The sequence below is a fragment of the Onychomys torridus genome, chromosome X (genome assembly GCF_903995425.1).
Source record: "Onychomys torridus chromosome X, mOncTor1.1, whole genome shotgun sequence".
In the NCBI taxonomy this organism is placed as follows: domain Eukaryota; kingdom Metazoa; phylum Chordata; class Mammalia; order Rodentia; family Cricetidae; genus Onychomys; species Onychomys torridus.
In genome coordinates, this window is record NC_050466.1 from 121,894,324 (window position 1) to 121,920,311 (window position 25,988).

General features: G+C 39.7%; 1 protein-coding gene and 1 pseudogene across 1 annotated transcript in view; both read left to right on the plus strand.

The window, feature by feature from the left end:
• The window catches only part of Rnf128 (ring finger protein 128), a 104,565-nt gene that overhangs the window by 2,771 nt on the left and 75,806 nt on the right, over nucleotides 1-25,988 (plus strand). The window lies entirely within an intron of this gene.
• On the plus strand, nucleotides 9,247-9,695 carry LOC118574524 (annotated as a pseudogene).

Consider the following 25,988-nt stretch of genomic DNA (forward strand, 5'->3'; position numbering starts at 1 on the left):
ATATGTATGTGTGTACATCGAAACATCATAAATCACCACATTAATATATACAACTTTTATGCTTTTATGTGTCAAATTAAATAACAACCTAAACAAGAAAAGGTAGCAAAATCATAACTGTAATAATTAACATTTATTGGCATATAACAATACAACTTTATTTCATTCAACGAATATTGTACTTTTAACAGTGAATGATGTCAGCTGTGAATGATTCAGCCTGTAACTTCAGCTTTGCCTTTCCTACTGTTGTCACTGCTAACTGGTCTAGCCTTGGATTTCTCCTTTCCTAGAAATGGCCCTCATATAGAAACTACTTGTGATGCAGTTGACAAATACAACACAGAGTGGTTATTTCACAACATAAGGAAAAGTGAGTTTGTACTTGCCATCTTTTCCTTAGTGTTTTATTCTATTTGCTTTGCCACAAAGGATGGAGGAACAATTCATCCTACCACAAAAGCATAGAGATTGACCTTCCACCACCTCGTGCTTCATCAAAGCTGGAGACTACCATTTTAGAAAACCAATCTAGTCCCTAAAACCCATGCACTTGATCACTCACTCCTATTTGGTTCCTCCTCCTTTTCCTTCAGCTCATTTCCCACTAGGACTGCCAAGTCCTACATCTTGAATAGTATATGGGAGGGTTTCGAGGGAGGAAAATAAATGGAGAAATGATGTAATAATCTTATAATCTTAGAAATAAAATTTAAGAAGCCTTGTAGTTTAAAATGTAGGGCTTATCACTCTTTTTTGTACAGCAAAAACTAAATGTGCACTTTTCGAAATCATGGAGCATCTCGGTAAGACTAGGCATGCTTTAGGGGATTTAAAGAAGCAGGACATTGGCCAACCACCTTATTTGGTTTGAAATCATGGCAATTCCCAGAATGTTGGGCTTTCAGTTCTAAAACCAGTAAGCTCCAGGGCAAAGCAGGACACATTGACCATGATATCTAGGTTTATTTTGGAGTTGTATGCTATCAGAAAGTCAAGAAAAGTTGTTGATGGTTTCTAAATAAGTTCTTTTATGAATGGCAAAGACAAGCCAGAGGCTAAAACCATCATTCATGAAAAAGCAATAGCCATTCACATTAGCTATGGGACTACTTAGTCCTTTGTAGTGGCTTTGACATCGTTCACATTTAGTCTGTATTTATACATGATCACAATTTATTGCTACTGCCTTGATGCATCATGGTCACAGAATGACCTCTGTTGCTGATAAAATAATTTGTTGCTCTGTAAAATAATTTATCAGCAACAAGAAAAAGCAAGGCCAAACTGCTAGTGCCGTGTTAAACTGTGGACAACAGGGGGCACTTATTTCTTTCCCAGTGACAATCCACTTTGTGCATGCCCATACAGTTGTATAAATGTGTTCTATCTCCCCACTGTCCTTGTACATTTCTGTGCCTCCATGACCTATAGAGGCTGCCTCCATGGATACAATAAACCTACAGGATTTTTCTGCACTTTTTGCTCATCATAGTTTTGTGATATAGGAACCAAATATCCTTACTCTTTTGCCCTGGCTATTTATGTTCTTCATTTGGTATTTTTCTATAAGTGATAACTACAGCTAGAGGAGAGAGCTAAATAATACTAATACTAATAATAACAACAACAACAATAATAATGTATGTCCTCATTCTTGGAGATAAACATCTAATGCAGTCCCTCAAGTCACTGTGTATTTTACTTGGCATTTTTTAAACATTTTGAGAATGTCATACATGAGTACTGTACTCACGTACATTTTCACCCCACACTGTCCCATAATTCCTCCAAATTCTCCCTCTATTCCCACTCAACTTTATGGTCTCTCCTTCAATTATAATTTTTACATATATACACATGCATATAAAAAGCAATCTGCTGAGTCCATTTAGTGTGCTCACATGTATTCGCTTCTAGAGATGACTACTTGGAGTTGGATAACCTATCAGGGAGCTCATCCCTAGAAAAAACTGATTTTCCCTTTCTTGGTAGCCATGAATTGCATATAACTCTTCATCTAGGGGTTGAGCCTTGTGAGATTTTTGTCATCCATGTTGGCACATCAGTTGGTGTTGTTATTGTGCAGGTCTTGTTTAGGAAACTATACTGTCTTCATAGGTGCAACTTCTTGTCATTGATGGAACACATTTTCATGACATTAGAAATAAGCTTACCTAGCCATAGAGTAAGGGCCCAAATTTTGTTTCAACTTTTTTTTTCGAGATTATAATATATAGACAAATTTCTAAATGGTCTGATTAATAGAACACATGGAGCCAGATACAGGGGTGAAGACCTGAGAGAGATCAGAAGAATAGGAACGGCCACATGCTAACCTCACCTCACCAACTCTGCAGCTTCAAAAGGCGAGTTACTTCCTGTCTACTCACGCCTATATGCCTTGCTGTTCTGCCATCTGATTTGCCCTCTCTGTCCAGCTACATCACTTCCTCTTCCTGCCCAGCTCTGTCACAGACCTACAGACCTCCACGGTTAACTAGTGTTGGAATTTATGGTGTGTACCACCACTCCTGGCTCTGTTCCCAGTGTGGCCTTGAACACACGGTGATCCAGACAGATCCCTGCATGCCAAGTGATAGGATTACAGGTGTGTGCTACAATTGCTGGACTTCTATATAGTGGCTGGCTTTGTCCTGTGATCTCCAGGCAAGTTTTACTAGGAGATACAGTATATTGGAGGACCCAATACACCACCACAAATATAATTAACAAAATTTCTCTTCCCTTTCCTCCCTCTAAAACCTCCCAAGGAGGGAATTTTCAAATTCTTTGCCTCCTTTTTTTCTCACTAGTTTTTATTGTGTGCATATATGTGTATGTACATGTGTGTATATTCCTAACTAACCTGCTCAGTCTGTATAATGTTACTTGTATGTATGTTTTCAGGGCTAGCCATTTGGTATTTAATAACCAATTGGAGGGCACAACTTCATTTTAAAAATTGTTTGCATTTATTGTGTGTACATACTACAATCTAACAGGTATGGAATGTAGTTCCTTAGAGTTTTGATTTGCATTTCTATGATGATTAGAGATTTTAAGAATTTCCTATATATGTATTGGCAATTTGTAGGTCTTCTTTTTAGAAATAGTTGTTCATTTCTATTATCAATTTTAATAGAGTAATTTATTTTCTTGTCAAATTCTTTTCATATTTTGAATATTAGCCCCAATTCCAGTTATAACTTTCAAATGTTTTATTTCACTCTTTATACCAAACATGCTCTCACCATACCTCATCCCCCTGTTTTTTGAGACAGTCACACATATTACAGGCTGCCCTCAAACTTACTATGTAGCCAAGGATGACTTTGAACTCCTGATCATCACATGTGGGTGGAAGTCAAAGGACACTTGTGGGAATTGGTTCCCTCTTCCCCCCATGTAGGTTCCAGGGATTGAACTCAGGTTTTTATGCTTGGCAGCAGATACCTTTACCCACTGAGCCATCTTACCAGCCCACGACATCTAACAATGCTTTTTAAACACTCCACAGACAGACACCAAATTCTATCCTACATATACAGGAAAAGTCAGGACTCTTGAGCTATTTAAACTAAAATTTTAGAACATTACATAAGTACTCACTTGCTGAACAGACAAGTTTTTTTAAGGTAAATAAGCTATTTATGGATAAAATGCTTTAAGAAATGCTTATATTTGAATGTAGTTTAGGTCAGCAAAGTCAATAATTTGGGAAGGATAAACTAGTCCTTCTTACCTTTTTGACTGTGTCTAATGAAGTGAATTGCAGGGTAAGGTTCACAGAATTTCAAAATCCCCAACACTCACTAATTTTAGAGCAACGAAGTGTGTGAAAAGGAGAGTTTAGTCAGAGTGGCGAACTTACCCACTGTATGAAAATGATTTTTAGAGGAATGAAAAGGGAAATAAAACCATACTGTCCAGATGAAATGAGAGGACAATAAACTCCCCAATAAGAGCTGGACTTCACTATGTGTACAAATACGAGGGTAATCCAAATGAACTGACCAGTTCTGCCCCACATGAACTTTATGACATCATCCTCATTCTCAGGCCACCACAAGAGAGTCTAACTGATCTCCATCTCAATCTGTACCTATCCTGCAACCAAAGCTGCTTTGTTGGAGGCAGGGTTTCGTGTCACCCACACTGATTTCAGAACTGTTTGTAGCTGAGGAGCACTTTGAACTCATGATCCTTCTGCTTCCACTTATGGAGTGCTGAGATTCCCAGTATTCCAATTTGTGTGGTGCTGGGGATTGAACCCAGGGTTTTCTGCATGGCAGGCAAGCATGCAAGCACCTAAGATCCATTCCCAGCTCCCTAAATGGCTTTTCAGGAAAGGCAAGTCTCAGCTGTCTGCCATCCTGCTATGTGGGAACCATCTTTCCACGCCATTATTCATCCAGAAACCATTGGACTGTTGCCAGCCATTCTGACCTCACCTCCTCACACTGCTCCATTTTCTACTCTCTACTAGCCACAGTGGGTTGTTTTCACTTCCCTGTGTCCATTAAACTCTTTCCTGCCTTAGAACCTGAAATTAATGTTTGACGCTCATTGACCTTCTCTCTTGACATCTCAATCAGCATGGAACCCTGTTCATTCTATCTCCAACACTCTTCCTTCCACCCTTTTTCTTTTCCCACCTCTGCTGCTTTTATCCAAGTTGAGGCCAGCATCATCTCTCACAGGAGTCACTGCTAGCCCCCCAGCTGGTCTCCATGTGACTCTCACCCCCTATAGTGTCTGGGAAAGTGGCCTGTAAAGAATATACTTAAGCCGGGCGCTGGTGGCACACGCCTTTAATCCCAGCACTCGAGAGGCACCGCCAGGCGGATCTTTGTGAGCTCGAGGCCAGCCTGGGCTACCAAGTGAATTCCAAAAAAGGCACAAAGCTACAGAGAAACCCTGTTTAAAAAAAAAAAAAGACAAACAACAACAAAAAGAATGTACTTAAGCCCAATTTCATTAATATCCAAGATTTCTTTATACATGAGATAAAGTCTTACATTGTTGAGCTTCAGACACTCTGGTATTCTTTCTGCCGTGTGTGTGTGTGTGTGTGTGTGTGTGTGTGTGTGTGTGTGTGTGTGTGTATGTGTGTGCACATGCTTTGTGCATGTATGTTTGCAGGTATGCTCTCCTGTGCATGCACATGTGGATGCCAGAGGTTGAGCTTGGGTACCTTCTGTTTCTCTTCACCTTGGTTGGTTTTTTCTTTTGTTTTGATATTGTTGCTTGGTTGTTTTGTTTTGCTTTTTTCCTTTCCTTCCCTCCTTCCTTCCCCTCCTTCTTACTTTTTGAGACAAGAACTCCCTGAACCCGGACCTTGCCCATTCCAATAGACTGGCTGGCCGGCAATCCCCAGGATCTGCCTGTTTTAGCTCCCCCGTAGTGCTGAAGTTATCCACATAGTCCATGACAAATGGCTTATTACATGGGTGCTAGGAATTCGATCTCAGGTCCTCATTACTGTGCAGCGAGCACTTCCCTCAGTGAGCTATGTTTGTCACTTACCTTCCCTCTGCTTGAGTAATTTCTTATTGTCTTTCTACCATAATGTTGACTCCAAAATGTCTATTACTACCAACCTAGTGCATGTTAGTTACTATCATCCCCCAAAAGGACAATTGCAAGAGCTTCCAAACTGGGATCCATATGTCTAATCTTGGTATTCTCTGCACCATAGCCAGAGTTATTGTCTATGTCTATGGGTCGGCTATTCATCTCCTCCAGATGCCCAAGTGATTTTTTTTATTCTTCAAATGAAATCTAAATGTTTCCACACCTGAAAGGATTCACCTCATTTACCTTGGCTACTCCACTGATGCAGCAAACCACACATGGACCACAATAACCATCTAAGGATTTGTCCAAATTAGGAAGCTCTGCTTCATGAGCTCCTTTTGCTTGCTTTTCTTTCTGTCTGTGTATCCCAGTTTAAATATCTCTCCTAAGAGGTTCTCCTTTACTATGTCCACATTTCCCACTCATTTTTACATTTCTTAAGACATACAATTAATTGTCACTGGCTGATTGCTTGTCTACCCACTCAGACTGTGAGTCAATATAGACCACAAATGTCTTCGTATTTCTCTGGGCTCAGGCTGCAATATCAGCTTCACTTCTGGAGGAACAAAAGTTTAAGTCAGCGCTTCTCAACCTCTGGGTTGCAACCCCTCTGGGCATCGAATGACCTTTTCACAGGAGTCACCTAAAACCATCGGAAAACATATATATTTACATTATAATTCATAACAGTAAAATTACAGCTATGAAGTAGCAATGAAAATAATTTTATGATTGGAAGTCACCACAATATGAGTGAGAAACTGAATTAAAGGGTCACAATATTAGGAAGGTTGAGAACCACTGGTTTAAGAGCTGGGAGAGGAATTCCCCTCTGTAGAAGAAAGGATGGACATAGTTAAGTGAAGCTGCTTAGGTAAATTTAACAAACTATTGTGCTTGCAATCATTGTCATTTTTACAGATATAAACTGTAAATGAACAATTTCTCTCCATGAAAATGACATCTGATTAGGTTGCTCCTGTGACTACCAACTCTGTTATTGATTCAGTATGTAATTTTTTAGACTTTTCACGTTTTTTCTATATACTCATGTCCACAAACAAAATATCTTTATGTCTTTATAAAATAATAATTGTTTATATAGCTTTGTTTTTAGGTACCTGGACCAAAGCTTTATAACTATTATTTATTTATAAAGACATAAAGATATAGTGTTTGTGGACCTTGCTTTCTACTGTGAGTCCTTCAAAGCATACATTTTCTTCATTTTAAAATTGAAAAATGAAGACTATTTTGTCGGGGCCTAAAGATGTGTTTTATTTTGCTTTGTTTCTTGTTATTTTTGAGACATGATCTCACTGTGTAGCCCTGGCTGTCCTGGAACTCACTTTGTAGACCAGGCTGGCCTCAGACTCAGATACTCCTGCCTCTGCCTCCCAAGTGCCGGGATTAAAGGCATGTGCTGCCCCCGCCCCACCACCAAGCAAGATGTGTTTTATTTTTATTCCTTAACATAATCTTTACTTAACTTTTGGCATACTCCACCTAAATTAATGTTTCATTTATTATATTATTGCTATCTGTTAGCCTGTTAGTTTTCCTCATAATTACTGATAATTAGAGAAGAGTGTGTATATTCGTATATGTGTGCACATATACAGAGTAAATGTGTCAGGAAGACTGTACCAACTAGTTTAATGCTTCTTAAGTGTTCCTTCATTCTCTTTTCAGCAGCCTTTGCTTCCTACATCCTCTCACCCACCCATCCTTCCTTCCTTTATGAGTCAAATATTCCTATCCTAGGCAGCAAGGACTCTGACTGATTGTATTGCATCAATCTCTATCTATATTTGCAAGGTCTATGACTTACTCATTCGGGGAATTGCTAATATAGTCATAGGTCATGTTGATAAGGCAGCCTGAGGCTTTTTATTTATTTATTTTAAATTAGCATACACAGTATTACATTTCACAGGGGCATTTTTTCTTTTTTTACTGAGAACAAATTCTTCTCTCATACAATGCATCCTGACCAGTTTCCCTCCCTCTACTCCTCCCAGCTCCTCCTGCTCCCCTCTTCCCTGGATCCACTCCCCCTCTGTCTCCCATCAAAAAAGAGCAAGCCTCCAAGAAACAACAACCAAATACAACAAAACAAGATACAATAAGACAAGGCAAAAGCTTCATATCAAGGCTGGACTAGGCAACCCAATAGGAGGAAAAGAGTCCCAGGAGCACCCAATAGACTCAGAGACACACTCACAAAAACACCAAGCTAACAGCCATAATATATACACAGAGGACCTGGTGCAGACCCTTACAGGCCCTGTGCTTGCTGTTTCAGTCTCTGTGAGCCCAGATTAGCCCTGCTTAGTTGATTTTGTGGGGTGTGTTCTCTCACAGGGGAATTTTCAGTTTTTCATTTTCTTCTCCATCCTCAGCTCCACCTTGTACCCTTCCATCCTCCAAAAGCTTCTTTCCAGTTTTATATCTCATGTGCTCTATTGCTCTTCTCTCTCTCTTCCTTAATATCTGCCATTCGTAGTCTCTGTCTTAGTTACAGTTTTATTGCTGTGAAGAGACACCATGATCATGGCAATCCTTATAAAGGGAAACATTTAATTGGGCTGGCTTACAGTTTCAGAGATTTAGTCCATTATTGGCATGGCAGGAAACATGGTGGCATGCAGGCAGACATGGTGCTGGAGAAGTAGCTCAGAGTTCTACATCTTGATCTACAGACAGCAGGAAGAGTCTGTGTACCACACTGGGCATAGCTTGAGTTTATGGGACCTCAAATCCTGCCCCCAAAGTGACAGACACACTTCCTATAACAATACCAAACCTACTCCAGCAAAGCCACACCTCCTAATAGTGCCACTCCCTATGAGTCTATAGGAGCCAATTACGATCAAACTATTACATTCCCATCTGTGGCCCCCAGAAGCTTGCAACATCATAATGCAAAATGCATTTAGTCCAACTTCAAAAGTCCCTTTAAAATAGTCTATAAAAGTCCAAAGTCTCTTCTGAGACTCATGGGAATCTCTTAACTGTAATCAAATAAAAAAATCAGATCACATACTTGTAGCGTGAATCTTAAAAGTTCTTGTTAATAAAACCAAATCTGAGGCCAGTTATTGGGGTGAATACTGGAAGATCAGAGAAGCAGAACAAGCCACAGTTTCCTCACCTCGCCAGTTCCTTAGTTGGTCTTGTTTCCTCAGACTGTCCTCATTCCAATGGCTCTCAGCTGAACAACTGTGCTGCTCCAAAGCCTGAATGCTAAACCAACCAAATGCTTATCTAACTTAGTTCCTGGTCCTCAGGCCTTATATACCTTTCTACTTTCTGCTGTCACTCCCTGGGATTAAAGGCTGGATTTCTGGGATTAAAGGCTGTGTCTCCAAGCCTGGCTGTTTCTAATGTGGCCTTAAACTCAGAGATCCAGAGGTATTTCTGTCTCTGAAATGCTAGGATTAAAGCCATGTGCTACCACTGCCTATTCTCATGTTTAATATTATGGCCGTCCTGCTCTCTGACCCCAGATAAGTTTATTTCGGGAATACACAATATTTCGGGGAACACAATACCACCACACATACTTCCAACATATAATGGCACAAGATATACATTATCATTCTAAACTGGATGAAAGGTTAGTGGAAGTGCCCTTCTTTCCTTTCTGCTGGGTACCGGCTCCTTGCTGTAGAAATGGGCAAGTTCATGAAACCTGGGAAAGTGGTGTTGGTCCTGGCTGGACGCTACTCCGGATGCAAACCCGTTATTATGAAGAACATTGATGATGGCACCTCAGACTACCCTTACAGTCATGCCCTGGTCGCTGGAATTGACCGCTATCCCTGAAAAGTGACAGCTGCCATGAGCAAGAAGAAAATTGCCAAGAGGTCAAAGATTGAGTCCTTTGTGAAAGTTTATAACTACAATCACCTCATGCCCACAAGGTACTCTGTGGACATCCCCTTGGACAAAACAGTTGTCAACAAGGATGTCTTTAGAGACCCAGCCCTGAAACACAAGGGCAGGCGGGAGGCCAAGGTCAAGTTTGAGGAATGATACAAGACGGAAGAACAAATGGTTTTTCCAGAAGCTTCGCTTTTAGGTATATTTTTGTTCCCATCATTAAAAAATAAATAAATGAATGAATGAATGAATGAATGAATGAATAAGTAAATAAATAAATAAATAAATTGGATGAAAGGATGAAAGGGAGCATAGTGAGGAAATACTGAGCCATAGCAAGATGGAAAACTAGCTGGGAAAACTTCAAACTCTGTATCTCCATGCCTGATGTCAAAGTGCCCTTAAGATCTCTAACTCCTTTTCTTTGTTGACTACAACACACTTCTCTTTCTTGGGCTGGTTCCACTTTCTGTTAGCAGCTCTCCTTGGCAAGTATTCCATAGTTCTGGAATCTGTAACATCTTAGTGTCTCCAAGGCAATCCAGGCTTTACCCTCTGAGCTTCACACATGGCATCTGGGCTTCCATGCAGGAACACCCCTGCCAAAGACCTGGTCTCAGTGGCTTTCATTAGTCATGGAGGGAGATTCAATAATGCCTGTCTTCTATCCTTGACTCTAAAGCCAGAACCATGTGGCCAAAGCTGCTAAGTTCTGCTGCTTGTTGGAGCTAGAACATGTCCCCCATGTTCAATTATAACTTTAAATTTATGTTTTTGATGATTTTCTTCACTACCTAAGCTTGGCTGTCCTGGAACTTGCTCTGTAGATTAGGATGGTCTTGAACTCATAGATCTGTTTCCTGAGTGCTGGGATTAAAGTTGTGTACCACCATGCCTAGACCTACGTTGTTCTTAATTCCTTTTCACAAGTTGGAAGCTTAGATGAGTAGAGTCTTTCCCTGAGGTCACCACTCCCTTCATTTCATTTAATATTTTTCATCTGTTTATCTCCTTGAACACAGGACTTAGCCCCATTTCTCTTCCTAGTGCCCCTTTTCTCCTCAAGTTGTACATTTTATATTTTTCCTTTCTCATCTTGCTCCTTTTCATTAGATCTTTATAAAAATGAACACTAATAACCACACAACAGAGTCAATACTAGGCTGTTTTGAGGTTTCCTCTACCAACAGAATTAATCTAACATGCTTCAGTTTAGCCTCAGACAAAATTTTCAGACAAAGGCAAAAAGCAGCCACATTCTTTTCCAAAATATCACAAAAACAGTCTCTAGGCCACACACTAAAATTCTTCTCCTCTGAAACCTCTTGAGCCAGACCCCCACAATTCAAATCACCCTCAGCACCACTGTCTTCCATGCTCCTCCAGGTATGGCACATTAAAGCATTCCACTGCTTTCCTAACCCAAAGTACCAAAATCTACATTCCTCCAAAAAAAAAAAAACCACAGGCCTATCACAGAAATCCCCCAGTATCAACTCCTGTCTTAGTGTTCTATTGCTGTGAAGAGACACCATGACCACTGCAACTATTATAAAGAAAAAACATTTAACTGGGGCTGCCTTATAGTTTCAGAGGTTTAGTGCATTATCATCATGGCAGGAAGAATGGCAGCATACAGATAGACATGGTGCTGAAGAAGGGGCTGAGAGGTCTACATCTGGATCCACAGACAGCAAAAGGAGACTGTGTCATACTTCCTCCAACAAGGCCAAACTTCCTAATGGTACCATTCCCTATGAGCCTGTGGGGGCCAATTACACTCAGACTACCATAGTCTCCCTCCAAGTTACAAGCCTATACCAACACCCACTCCCACTCAGGTACATACATATAAATGTTATAAGCTAAGATCTGTATATGAGGAGAGAATATGTGATTTTTGTCTTTCTGAGTCTTGAGTTAATTTGTTTAGTAGTTGGCAGTTCTGTCCATTTTCCTATAAGCAGGCATTTTAATTATGGCACCTCAAAACAATGCATCTTAAAAGGGAACAAATGTAACAGGGGAGAACAACAGGGCTTTTGAAATAACTGTGTAAGAGTACATTGGGGAATCATGTTTCAAAGCATCCCTTTTCAGAGCATGTTAGCAATAAAGTAGTTCACTTACTTTCATGTCCTGCTTTAAGTACATAAATGATGAATAATAAAGTGATGTCATATCATATGTTAACCCAAAGATTCAATATTAAATCTTCTTAACATGACCTATGTAGTAACTTCATGCTCAAAGAACTAATTCATTGACATCTTGAGGAGGAAAACAAGGCACAGGGAAATTAAACCTTGTTTTAAAATTCACTTTCTGTCCATTCTAATTCTTATTTTCATTTCTCATTATTGTCACTCATAATAATTGAAGCTCTTAAGTTCTTTCAGTACTGCACCTGTGGAAAAAAAATCTGTCTGAAGGATGGAGAGATAGCCCGATGACAGAGTGCTTGCACAGCACGTACTAAGCCCTAAGATGCAATCCCCAGCACCACAAACAACAAGAAAAGAAAAATACCTTTTTTTCCCTTTGTGAGCACAATTGTTAATATTAAGTACTCTGTAAGTTGTGTGTCAAGTATTCTAAGTGTGATAATCTCAAGAACAATTTGAAGTCCTACTATCAGCATGTCCATTTTATACAGAACAGAACTAAGATAAAGACAAGCTGATAGACTTCTCCCATGGACACGGAACTAGTAGGTTTCAAATACAACATTTGAAACCTGATATCCTGACTCCATATGCCGTACTTGAATTATTATACAGCATCTAGCATGCAAAACACTGCAAATTGGTACAGAAACATTATGGCATTCAAAAGGGGGAATGTAGCAAACTGCTAGAAAGCAGAACATTGAATTTTGATTATTAGAGTTGAAGAGGTTAAGAGATTGTGAATTGAGAGTGTTGGGAGCGTTATAAATATGGGAGTTCAGGTTATAAATGATGGTAGCATGAACTAGTAAGATGGCTCAGCTATGCAAGGCTGATTACATGAGTTTGATTCCCAGATCCCATGATGGAAGGAGAGAATCAACTCCTCAAAGTTGTGGTCTGATCTCCACATGAGTACTGTAGCACATGTGTTCCCATACTCTATCATACATAAACACACATAATAACAACAACAACAACAACAACAATAATAATAATAATAATAAATAAAGATGGCAATGGTTAACTCAAAGATCAGTCCTGGGGATTTGAAAATGAGAGAGTTCTAGTAGACAATGAGAAAGATTTCAGAGGTTGCCTAGACAGGACAATGATAATGTAGAGAGTATGCATGGCAATGAGGTAAAGAAGATAGAATGGAGACAAAAACCCTGAAGTTGAGTCAACGGAGGCTATAGTGTTGTCTTACAGTAGACTCAAGGTGAGGGACTCATTGTGATACCATTGACAATGTCGTGAATAAAAGTGAAACTGAAGGCATGTAGTGGTCCATGTCTAACCAGGATGGAAAGCAAGAGAGAGTGATGAACTCAAATACAATGAATCTTCAAGAAATAGAGATCTTATTCATTAGGGTGAGGGAAAATAGTAAAAGTAGAAAAGAAAAAGCAGTGTGGAAAGGGAACATTCTAGAAAATTAGCCAAATTAGTTTCAATTTGGAGCAGTAACTAAGAACAAAATGAATGTGAGGATAGGGTGGCTCCAGGGTAAAAATTTCAAATGACACTTTGGAACAAAGTTGTCTCACACAAGTTTGAGACTTGGTTTACTATAGTGATATTTGCATAGAGTATAGTGATATTTTATTTGTACTGAAATGTGATTTTATTTGTATGTTAATAAAGTTGCCTTGAGGTCAGAGCAAGCCAGAGCAGAAGCTGGGCAGTGGTGGTGCACACCTTTAATCCCAGCACTTGGGAGGCAGAGCTAGGCAGATCTCTGTGAGTTCAAGGATACAGCCAGCATGGCGACACACACCTTTAACCTCAATACCAACCATAGAAGACCTGGAGGTCTGTACAGACAGGCAGTGATGAGGAGGTCATGTGGCTGGGTTTACAACCAATGAGAAAACAGGACAGAAAGTCTATATGAAAGACAGGACACAGGAAGTATGCCTCTTGCAGAGAGGAAAGACAGAGCAGCAGTGAAGGGTAAGGTTTTCAGCTCTCAGCTATTGCTCTGACCTCTTGGCTTTTAACTCTGCAATTGGCTCTGTGTTTCTTATTTAACAAGACTGTTACATCTACAGTTCACCAGTGTAAAAGGCTACTAGTATGTGAAAAAAAAAAGAATTGTTTACATGAGATTGGGCCAGTAGAAAGGTTCATTGGGGAAAGGCACTTGTGGAATAATCTTTTTTGCACACCATGAAGATGTGTTTCTGCCAAGGAACCTTCTGATTGGTTTAATAAAGAGCAGAAAGAGAGAAGTGAAGATGAATCTAGACATGGGAGGGACACCTGAGGACATGGAGAGGAAACAGGAGGTGCAAGATGGAAGAGAGGTAAAAAGCTACAAGGCAAAACATAGATTGACATAAATGGATTGATTTAAGTTATAAGAGCTAGTGGGACAAGACTAAGTTATAGGCTGAGCTTTCATAATTAATAATAAGTCTCCATGTTGTTTTTTTGTGGGCTGGCAGCCACACACACAAAAAAATCCATTTACACATGGTGTCCATGTGGGGCTCGAACCCACAACCCTGGGTTTAAGAGTCTCAGGATCTACCAACTGAGTTGGGCACCATGTGTAGCAGGCTTGTTGGACCACCAGCCCCCAAATCATGACACAGGAACTTATTATTAATTATGAAAGCTCAGCCTTAGCTTAGGCTTGTTTCTAACTAGCTCTTATAACTTAAATTAACCCATTTCTATTAATCTACGTGCTGTTGTGTGGTTTGTGACTTTTACCTCTCCTCCTGAATGTCCTGCTTTCTCTATGACTGACTAGCAGCTCCTCCTTTTTTCTTCTTCAAGACCTTTCTGTCCCCAGAAGTCCTGCTTAACCTCTTCCTGCCTAGAAGGCACCTTGGCAGAGACACATCTTCATAGTGTACAAAACGATTATCCCCAACAGGCACTTGTTGCCAACCCAAGTTTGATCCTTCGGACCTACACGAAGGAAGTAAAGAGCTGACACCCACAGTTTGTCCTCTGACCTCCATGGGAGCATAGTGGCATGTATGAGTGTCACACACAAGCACACATGCACGTTTGTGCACGCGCACATGCGCACACACACATACACACACACTTTTAATTTTTAAAAAGAAAAGAAAGATGAGAAACAGCAGACACTCTTGAAGATGCTGAGAAGGATAAGAGCTGAATATCTCTAAGATTAATAGAAGAACATAATCCAGAAGGCTTTGTGCCTACCTGGAATGCATCTGGCAGACTGCATGTCACAAGGATGCAAGAGAAGCATGTTGATGGCACAGAGAAAGGACAGAGGTGGGTACAATGGGAACACAGTGAGAAGCAGTGGAGTGGTTTGAATATGGAAGGAACCCACAAGAGGTTTTGAATGGAGCTGCTGTAAAGCTGTAATCCAGGTTCAAATCAGTCCTTGACTTGGGTGCTACCTGGGTATCTGGAAGGATGTTGCATAGCAGTAGGAACTCATTATAAAGACTGAGCTGATGATAGAGCTCTCTCGAACCATTTTAATAAAATCACACATTCTGAGAAATAATATTTATTGTGACTAGTTGTAATTACCTATCTTTGCATGGAGAAGATTAGAATTTTTAGGAAAAGGAGAAATTTAGTTACGACCTTCAGATATCAAAATTGCTGTCATTAAATGCTTGCATTCCATTATTGTGTTCAAACCAATCTACATTTCCTTATGTATATTTTTAGCTTTTAAATGGAAATGTAAATTGAGTTATTTTCCTTAAGCAGTGGGTTCAGCTGAGGAGGAGTATACAATCAAGGAGGCTGTTTGACATTATTTTAACCTTAAAAATGTCAGCATGGGTCAATTAACTATTTTTCAGAAATGGCTTTTCAACTGGTGTTAATAGCCAGTACTTAATGATCAGTAACTTATAGACAGAAACATCTGCTGCAGCTAGAGACCACCATGATGAATTTACACAAACAGGCAGGCAAATATTCTTAGAAAATCAATCTTGTCTGTCTGAAAAGCCAGGAATATGACAAAAGGCCACATTTACCAAAATGCTTTCTAGACGTTCTTGTCTTATGTATTCATTGTTTTTAAAGTTAGCTTACCAAGTAGCAAGTTTCCTTAGGGCATTCTCACACACACTTAGTTGCCCTCCCCTGCCTCTCCCCCTCTGAACCCTTCTACTTCAGCGCCCTTTCTTGCACTCTCCTATCACACGTATGGAAGTGTGTAGAGGCCAAGACACTAGAGAGGGACATGGGAGGACAACAGGACACATGTGACATGTGAGAACTTTTGTAAAGTGAACCTAGACAAGAGACGAGCAAATGGCATTTTGGCCGAAGGAAGATCTAGAGTTTGACCATTTCATCCTTGTTCCCTCGAAAAGTGCCTCCAGAAGTGCAAAGTAGAGAAAACCTAAAGAGAGATCCTAGGCTCCAACCTGACTCGTATTACCACAGATACCTATGCCTCCTGGGAGGCATAGCAGGTGAAGAGAAGCCCTAGGGTAGAGGCTCTGGGGAGGCATATTCTTGTTTACTTATCTATAGACTGGGTAGCATTAGCCAGCTCTGCAGTGGGCTGCTAGGAGGAAATCTCACAGGGAGAGCAAGTGCTGGCTGACAATAGGGTTTTTAATATGGCTTTTTTAAAAAAGAAGAAATGTGCATCGTTTTTTAAAAACTACAATGCTGTGCCAAGTGTAATAAAAATACAGGCCTGTAATTCTACCACTCAGGAGGATGTGGACTTCACAGACACTGTTGGCTGCAAAGCTTTGGCTATATGAGAACCTGTTTCAAAATAAATAGGAGCTGCAGAGACGGCTCAGAGGTTACGAGTACTGGCTGCCCTTCCAGAGGAACCTAGTTCAATTCCGGGCACACACAGCTTACAACTGTCTTTAAGTCCACTTCCAGGGAATCCAACTCTCTCTCTCTGTTTCTGTCTGTGTCTCTGTCTGTGTCTCTGTCTGCCTCTCTCTCTCTCTCTCTCTCTCTCTCTCTCTCTCTCTCTCTGTCTCTCTCTCTCTCTCTGTCTCTCTCTCTCTTACACACACACACACACACACACACACACAAAACCCACAGAAAAAATAAAAATAATAATGAAAAAATAAAAAAACATAATTTCAAACAAACATAAGTAAATGAATAAGCTAAAATGCGATGGTTTACTTATTTAGTCAACAAATATTTCTGAGAGCTGACTCTTTGTCAGACACTGGTATCTTAAGTTTTCATTCTATAGTGCTATCTCTGAGGCATCAAATATGCTTTCTACCAAATATAGGACATAGTGTAACTCAGGACAAGAGTTTTCTAGTGAAACAGACTTAGATTTGTATCTCAAACCTGCTATGGCTTTCTTGTTTTAGTTTTTTTGTTGTTGTTGTTGTTGTTGTTGTTGTTGTTATCCATGCTTTGTGATCTCGGACAAGTTACTTAACTTTGCTGAATTTCTGTTAACAATTGAGCCATCTTTTCAGCCCAGTTTTTAGGCATTCTCATATGTGTATTATTCTTGGTGTGCTAATTATCGTCGGCTCGTGGGCTAAACTTCAAAGGCTCTCAGGCTCTCAGCCTGGTTCAGCAGTCCCTTCTGTGAAAGCCCTGCCTAGTGGCTACTTCTTGCCTGCCCCAGTTCTTTCAGAGCCTAGTCACTCATTTTCTTCTCCAAAGTCATGGTCCAAATGCTCTGCCTCTAACTTTCCAATGCTTTCCTTTGTTATGCTTCCTTGAACAAAGTAGGACAACTTGAAGTTGTTTTCTATTTTTTTTCTACTTACTTTAGTATCCAGTCAGTTTCTGATCAATAGAATTGGCATAGCTATTTTCTAATCAATAGTAGAATGCGAATTTCAATGTTTAGACCATTGTCTTCTGTTGATAGAATAGGAGCCAGGCCTTCTCCCTTTTAAAAATAACTTTAGCTTTTGTGTATGATAGTGGGGAACAAGTACAAAGCCTTGCAACACTGGGCAAATGCTCACTGCTGGTACTCAGTCACAGCCCATGAGAGCTTTCACATTTTGTGTATTGGAGAAGGATTTGGGGGCCAGTCACTTAAATAATGATTGGCCGGGGAGGTGGACAGGAATCTATCCAACAAGATTCCCTCTCTGTTGGTGGAAGTATTAAGGCCACCCCACGTAGTTAAAAGGGAGGTTTATTTTGTGGGGTAACTTACAAGTGAAGGGATAGGTAACAGGGTCTGGGAAAGGTGTAGCACAGTCTGGTGGTATTCTCTAGAAAACTCTGCTCGGTCTACCTCCAGCATCCAGGATCCAGAAACCAAGAGAGCCCGTGCATCTGGATCTTGGGTCTTCAGGGTCCTCTCTCGGCCCCGCCTTGTAGGCATGACAGTTACCGAAACCTCAATGAGGGTTAGAACTTCCAGATCAAACCTGGAATGGCTACCCACTACACCTCTCTACTAAAAATGATATTTAAATTCCACCTATTCTTAAACAACATTCAAAAAAATATTTTATTGTGTGTATGGGTGTTTTGGCTGCATGTATGTCTGAACACTATGTGCATGCAGTACCTGAATTAGCCAAAAGAGGGAGACAGTTCTTCTGGAACTAGAGTTGAGACAGCTGTGAGCCAACAAGTGGATGCTGGAAATTGAACCCTAGTTCTGTGTAAGAGTAACCAGTGCTCTGAACTGCTGAGCCATAATTCATGTATCCTTAAAGTAGCATTCTTTTGGATCTTAAAAGCTATAGGTTTGGGGCTGAAAAAAATGACTAAGTGGCTAAGATTACATGCTGCTCTTGCAGATTACTGGAGTTTGGTTCCCAGAACATATGTTGAGAAACTCACAACCACCTCTAACACCAGTTCCAGGAAATCCAGTGCCCTCTTCTGGCCTCCACAGGCACTGCACTCATATTCACAACCCACTTCCCACAAACACACAGACACACATAATAAAATGAGTCTTTAAAAGCTATATACCTTTGTGTTTCTATTTAAACAGCATATATTTCTAGAAAAAAAACTCCATAACTTGCCTAACACCATAGCAGGGATTAATTCACTGAAAGAAATCTGATCATTTATCTCAGTCAATCTAGCTCTTAGGCCACCAACAGATTGACTACAATCTCACTGATCCCTGAATAAATGCAAGTGAGTAAATTAGACTATGAAAATTAGTAAATAAAGGACAGACATTATTCAGTGATAATGCAGGGCTCTGGTTCTGTCCCTAGCACCACAAAGGACAAATAAGCCAGAAAGTGAAGTTCTTTCCTTCTTGACAAAAATTAAATATTATCTCCTTCATGATTTTATCTGTAATGATGTGAGTGCGATAAAATCCAATGTTGTTAGGTTCCTCTGCTTAATGACGCTAGACCAGCTACTAACAGTGTTCCTTTTTATCTCTGGCTGCTCCCCCTGCAACTATTTGGTGCCTCATCTTTAGCTGGCAGTCAGGGACATGACTTCTTTGTTAGGCTGCTTCTATATAAAGCTCTGGCAAGAGGAACTGCATAGATTGCCACCAGTGATCCACATAGCTGCATAGAATGCTGCACCCACACAGGGTCACAGAGTGAAGGAAGCAGATTGCAGTGCAGATCTCGTGCCACTGCACTTACTATGGGAGTTAATGTTACTCCTCCACAATAAGCTATTGTCAGGGTAGTGATCTGCACCACCCTATGGGAAATTGGATAGAGCATTCAAAACTTCATTCATTCGTATTACTATTCACGTTTAAAATGGGAGATTAGCACATAGATGAACAAGCCATAGTGAGGAGATGATTAAGTACCTTCAGAGACTAGAAGCCATTCTGAGCAGTAGATGAAAGTGACTGTTTCCTGAAAACTATCTTTGTCTCTTCATCAAAGTAGATCCAGCAGTGCATCTCCCTGGATTTTTTTTCGTGGCAAGTCATTTGTGTTCTTGTATTGATTGAAAATAGTAAAGCTGCATTTGCATTTTGTTAAACATTTAAGGAGGATGGAGAGATGGCTCAGCAGTTAAGAGCATTTGCTGTTCTTCCAAAGGACCCAAGTTTCCCAGCACCCACATCAGGTGGCTCACAACAGCCCTAGTTCCAGGTGAAGGGGGGTCAAGGCACTCTTGTGGCCTCCCCAGGCACATTCACAAACCTGCACAGGCACATGTACACAAATATGAATAAAATATAAAAATAGGTCTTTTAAAAAGAATTTAAGAAGAAGGCTTGTGTGACAGAATATGTCTGAACTACAGAGAGATAAACATACAGACAGATATTCACAGACATACTCAGTAAGATCACCAAAGCTAATAAAATACAGAAATCTGAAAAAGCTATGTAAATTATTTGAATTATGGATACAGTTTGTCTTTTGAACATGAATATTTCCTGAAATGCCAGGAAAACATGTTTCCTGTACAAGATTACTTCTTCCAGTTTGTTACTTAGATATATTATAAATTTCTTCTCATTGTGGAATGAATAGTAGCCTATTCCCCAATAGTGAAATATTATTATATTCTAAAATCCCTAGTATAGAGCTATCCAAGCAATTCTGTTTTCATAAGATCTTACTATATTTGAAAATAATTTCATAATACTAAGTAATCATAGATCAAGGCATAGTTTGGCTAAAGTAGCAAATTTATGAGATATTATCACTTAAGAGAGACATTTTTATTAATATTTGTACTTTGCTTTTTTGAGGATTCAGAATAATGACTTACATCTTCAGAGTCATATTAGTGGGCTATCCAGCTAATATGTATTGTTACAGGTGAATGTCCAAGCACGCAAGAATGAAGAAAGTACAACTCTATTTTCATTATGAAATTATTTTCAAATATACATATACATATACTACATGACATACATATACAGAACCACACACCAATGAAGAAAACGCAATGTAATGGTGATCTCATTATGTTTTGTTTTATATTCATTTGCATCATTTTCTTCCTTAATTTTTTTTCTTGTGAAAACATTTGTATTTTCATAGTGTGAGGAGCTTAGAGAACTTCTGAAAAATTGTCCTTACCAGGTTATATATCCCATGTTATTTTTTTTCATCACTATGCCAACAGCTGGCTTGGATCAATGTTTTCAAAGCTTCTGGTTCATGGTAGTTTGATTCCATTGCTTCTGGGCCTGGGGCAGAGCAACACATCATAGCAGTAAGCATATGAGCAAAGTTGCTCATCTCCTAACCAAATGTGCAAGGAAGGAGGACGAATGAAATGGACTCAAAGATGTCTGTCCCATTAAGCCCCTCCTTTTAAAAGATTTTCTTCTTCTCAAGCCTATGTGACACATGATCCCATGGAAGACATTGAACACCTAAACTGCTACAGACAGCACTTTCCCTTTGGATAAATGACTGTTCAGAATCAAAGATCACTGGAGCCTCTTGCTTTTGACCAAACAAAATGGCAAGACCAAAAAAAAAAAAAAATCATGCTCACAAATTTACTTTCACATGCATTTAATTACTTCAGAGATTGTATTATGATTTTTGAGAATATAAAGAGTAAACTATCACATGTTATGGCATTGTAAATCATTAAATAACCCAGTTCCTTTAGTCTAGTAATTCCTCCCATCCTTGAATCAATTTGACCCTAGTGTTAACATAGTGCTAACATGAATAGCCAAAGGAAAGACGTGAAAATCAACCCAAATTGAAAAGCAAGTTTCTACAGACCTAAGCACTGAATCTCCATCTGTTCTTATTCATGGTGTAAGCAATTGAGAATGCTCTTCTAGGAAATGCAGGGAACTATGGTCTAATTGAGGAGCTTGACTTAAGAGAGGACAGAAGATTGGTCAGTGTGCTAAATGAAAAGCCTTGACTCTCGGGGTACGGAAAGTCTGCTGGAGTGCCTTAGGAGAATTCATAAAGAGAATACCCAATTGTGTTCTCATCAGTTGTGACTTGTGAGTGTCAGGTGGAGTAGAGAACTAGTCGCTTCTGTAAGTTTAGTCTGGCTTTGTGATTTGCTTCTTTGGAAGATAGAAGCAGGAGTGTATGGTAAACCTAAATATGATGTGTGAACTCTACACAACCCCATTTTTTGGGGAAGAAAGGCTTTGGGAAGACATTTACTTATTTGTTGCCTTACCATACATGACTCAATATGATATTTTAATCCATGACAAATATGTGAGTAATTTTTGTAAAGAAAATTCTGAGATAAATTTCCTACTATCCTACATAATACAAATTGTCACTTATGGGCCTGTGAGATGACTTATGGGAAAAGGCACCTGAGGCCACACCTGACAGCCCGAGTCCATTACCTGGGACTCACATATAACCTATGAGAAGAGAGCCAACTCCCCAAAATTGTCCTGAAACATCCACATGCCATGTACAATGTGACACACACACACACACACACACACACACACACACAAACACGCACAATTAAATGAGACGTTAAAATGCCCACTTATGTTATAGTAATATGTGCTTATTTATAGAAGTAGGCCTTGGATTCCCTCCCATTTGGAGAGGAGGGTGTGGCAGTGGAAATAGATCTTATTTAAGTTTATCATACATTCCTATTTATAGCTTCAGAAGAGGCAAATTCTCCTTATGAATATTCCCCTAAGGCACTCAGATGGTATCTTTTTTCATAACATAGTATTTTTATTACTTCTTTGAGAATTTCATACAACATATTTTGATCATGATCACTGCTCACTCAACTCCTCCCAGACACACTCCATTCTCCCTACCTCCTCACGTCATTTGTTTTAAAGAAGACATCATCTTACAGCAAATGTCCTGGTTCCTAGATGTCCTAGTTCTCTAACTCTTAAAATCTTTTCACCATCTCTTCTGTGATCTTTTAGTCTTAGGTGAGGGGTTGTGTTTTAAATGTCTTATATTTCGCTTTTAAAACTAGCTCAGTAAACCAGATTTATCTATCACACGTTGTAGTTCCAGTGACATTCCCTTCCTCAAGCCATTGTACAACTGGATGACACAGCAGATTTCTCATACTTCGTTTCATTCCAATCTTAGAAAGACAGGCCCAGCAGAGAGCATGTTGAACTTTTGGCCAGTGCAAACACTTTCATCCTTATCTCAAGCATATTTAAAATGGTAACTTGTCACAGTGGCATCTGAAGTGTAATTCCCACTGTCTTCTGACACCATATGGCAACTCTTTCAATTAAAAGAACACCAAGAAGAAAAAAAAAAGAAGAAGGAAAAAAAGGAGAGAGAACACCAAGATATTCAGTTAGACAAGGTCAGCCAAATGGATTGGAACACAACAAAAATTGATCGAAATGCTTATGAATAATTTCCCAGAATAAGAGCAGTGAGTGAATAGAACGTCTTTTGTGTCTACATGCCCACGGGACTAAGGTGCTATATAAAACATAATTGTGCTACATGAGACCATTAGTTTGCACGTGGCTGGTCCTTGAAATGTTTAAAACTCTGTCCGACTCCGGTAACGCACAGTACTTTAAAGTTGCCTCTCACAGGATTGAAGACAATGCCTGTGTCAGATAAAAGACGAAATTATACTGAAAAATCATTTAAATGCCTGTGGTGGGTATTGTGTTCCCTGAAATATTGTGTGTTCCCCGAAATAAACATATCTGGGGTCAGAGAACAGACAGCCACTAGAATAGAGCCAGAAATGGTGGCTAGAAAATGGGAAGAGTAAGCCATAACAGAAGTTATATAAATATATAAGGCGTGAGGATCAGGAACTAAAGAGGAAAAAAGCATGTAGTGAGTAAAGCATGTAGTTAGGCATAACTGGAGAAGTATTCAGGCTTTGGAGCAGCACAGTTCAGCTGAGAGCCATTGGGATGAGGACTCAGAAGCTTGCAGCCTGAGGAAACAGGATCACCTGAGGAACTAGCAAGGTGAGATAGCTGTGGCTTGTTCTGTGTCTCTGATCTTCCAGCAATCACCCCAATAACTGGCCTCAGGTTTGTTTTTAATTAATAAGACCTTTTAAGATTCCTGCCACAAATGCCAGTTCCAAGTATCTTTTGTTGTTGTTGTTGTTGTTGTTTTGTTTTGTTTTGTTTTGTTTTGTTGTGTTGGTTTTTCGAGACAGGATTTCTCTGTGTAGCTTTGTGCCTTTCCTGGAACTCACTTTGTAGCCCAGGCTGGCCTGGAACTCACAGAGGCTCTGCCTCCCTAGTGCTGGGATTAAAGGCATGTGCCACCACCACCCAGCCCAAGTATCTTTTTGGTTGTGTATTTTTCATATAATCTATTATCACTTCACTGCTTCCTAATAAACTGGTATTCATTGTTGAAATTTGGTCCAATTCCTTTTGTTTAGAGTGCCGTGTGCCTGCGTGCCTGAGTGCCTGTATGCCTGTGTGCGTGCAGGCATGCATTCACTCATACATGCTCATGCTGGAGTCACAGCGCAAATGTCATGTAGATCAGAGGCCAACTTTCAGTTGTTTGTCTCCTTCCACTGTGTGAGTCAGTCCCAGGGAGCAAACGCAGGTCATCAGACTTAGTGGCAACTGTCTTTATCTGCTAAGCCATCTCACAGGTCCCTCCTCACTTTTTTGAAGGGATAAATAAACAGTGGCTCTAAGGAAACTACACCTTGTTTTACGTAGAAAATGAAATTCACAAAACAATAAAAAACCAAAGGAAAACTCCAGGAAAGTAAGGTTTTTTATAATTTAAGAGTACCGTTCTCTTAAGAGAAAACCCATCAGAACTTTTATAAGCGATCACTTCTTTAAACACGAATATTTTCTAGTCTTAACCCTTGAAAAGTTAGAGTGAATTAGAAAGTAGCTTAAGGCAAGACAGAGCTTTGCTTACATTTCTTCCATGTTGTTCTGCCTCCATTTCTGAACTTTTATTTTCCTATCATAGCCTTCTATTTTAATAACCCTTTTCCACCATTAATATCATACATGTTTACCTCATACAAAGTAAGACATACTAGTTGAACAAAGAAACCAATATTTTGTGTTAACCAGTTGTTTTGGAGTTATGTAAATGAGCTGGTGCTTGAGTACTTCCTAATAACTTTTCCGAATCTAGGCTTCCTCCAAAAATATATTCCATTTGCGAGTGTCAGACCTGTGCTCTTCAGTCATATAGAATTAGTTACTTTCTAAGATGAGGATTTCAGGGCGGAGGATGGGGCTCAGTGGTTGAAACTTTGCCTCGCATACAGGAGGCACTGGCTGTCAGCCTAAGCACGGCATAACAAACAATGGGGCTCTACAGTCTACTTTAGTGAAAGAGGGTTTAACTTAGTCCATTGGTTAAACTCATTCTACTAACGAAAAAGAGAGAACCTACTCCCACCAATTATCTTCTGACCTCCACACATGTGCCCTGGCATTCACACATACACACACACATACATGGACACATGTGCATGCACACACATAAATGAATGTAATAAAAATAGACATTTATAGATTAAAATAGAATAGGTCCTAAGCAGGAATCCTTGGGGGTCTATACATGGGCCATATGGAATCTTTGTACAGTTGAAGTTTTTTTTTTTGTTTTTGTTTTTGTTTGTTTGGTTTTCGGTTTTTCAAGACAGGGTTTCTCTGAGTAGATTTGGAGCCTGACCTAGATCTTGCTCTGTAGACCAGGCTGGCCTCGAACTCATAGAAATCCACCTGCCTCTGCCTCCCAAGTGCTGGGATTAAACAGCTGAAGTATTCTTAACATGGAGAATACAATGTAGTCGATTTTTTAAAGTAATTATTATCCAGAATATTATCGACCCAAGCTGGTCATTAGATTTTGTTGCTATATAAAATTCTGTCTCTGCATCTGGTATTGAGTGATTGCAATATGACTAACATTAATAGATGTATTTTTATTTTATTTATATAGCTAAAATGAGGCTATTGGCTGCCATATTCAAGAATGCAGTAGTTGTGGAGTGGGATTGTTAGCACAGGATCAGTGAATAAGCTTAAAGAGATCCACAGAACTACTGGAAGTTGTGTAAAAGCCTACATGGAGTTCATTTACTCTGTGCCTATGTTTCATCAAATGTTCAGAGGCAATTATGATCTCAATATGGGTAAAAACTGCCATAGCAGAAGTACAAGTTGCCTGTTTGGGTCCTACTTTTCACAATAACAAAGCTAAAGCCAGAAACAGTACTTTTCATTGCTTTCCATTCGTTGTATGATAGGAAAGCCTTCAACTTCCTCACCTAAAAATAGCAATAGGAGTACCTGAAATGAAGTTCAAATACTGTGCTTTGTTGGCAGCATCTACGCACCCCCCCCCCCATTTTTCTCTTTACTTTCTATTTTGAGAAACTGCAGGTTCTTGGGCAATTTTCAGAGATAGAGAGGTCCTGTGTACTCTTCACCTAATTACTCCCTTGCATAACTCTAATACAGTATCGTAACCAGGAAATTGGCAGTGATACAATCAATGCGCCTTA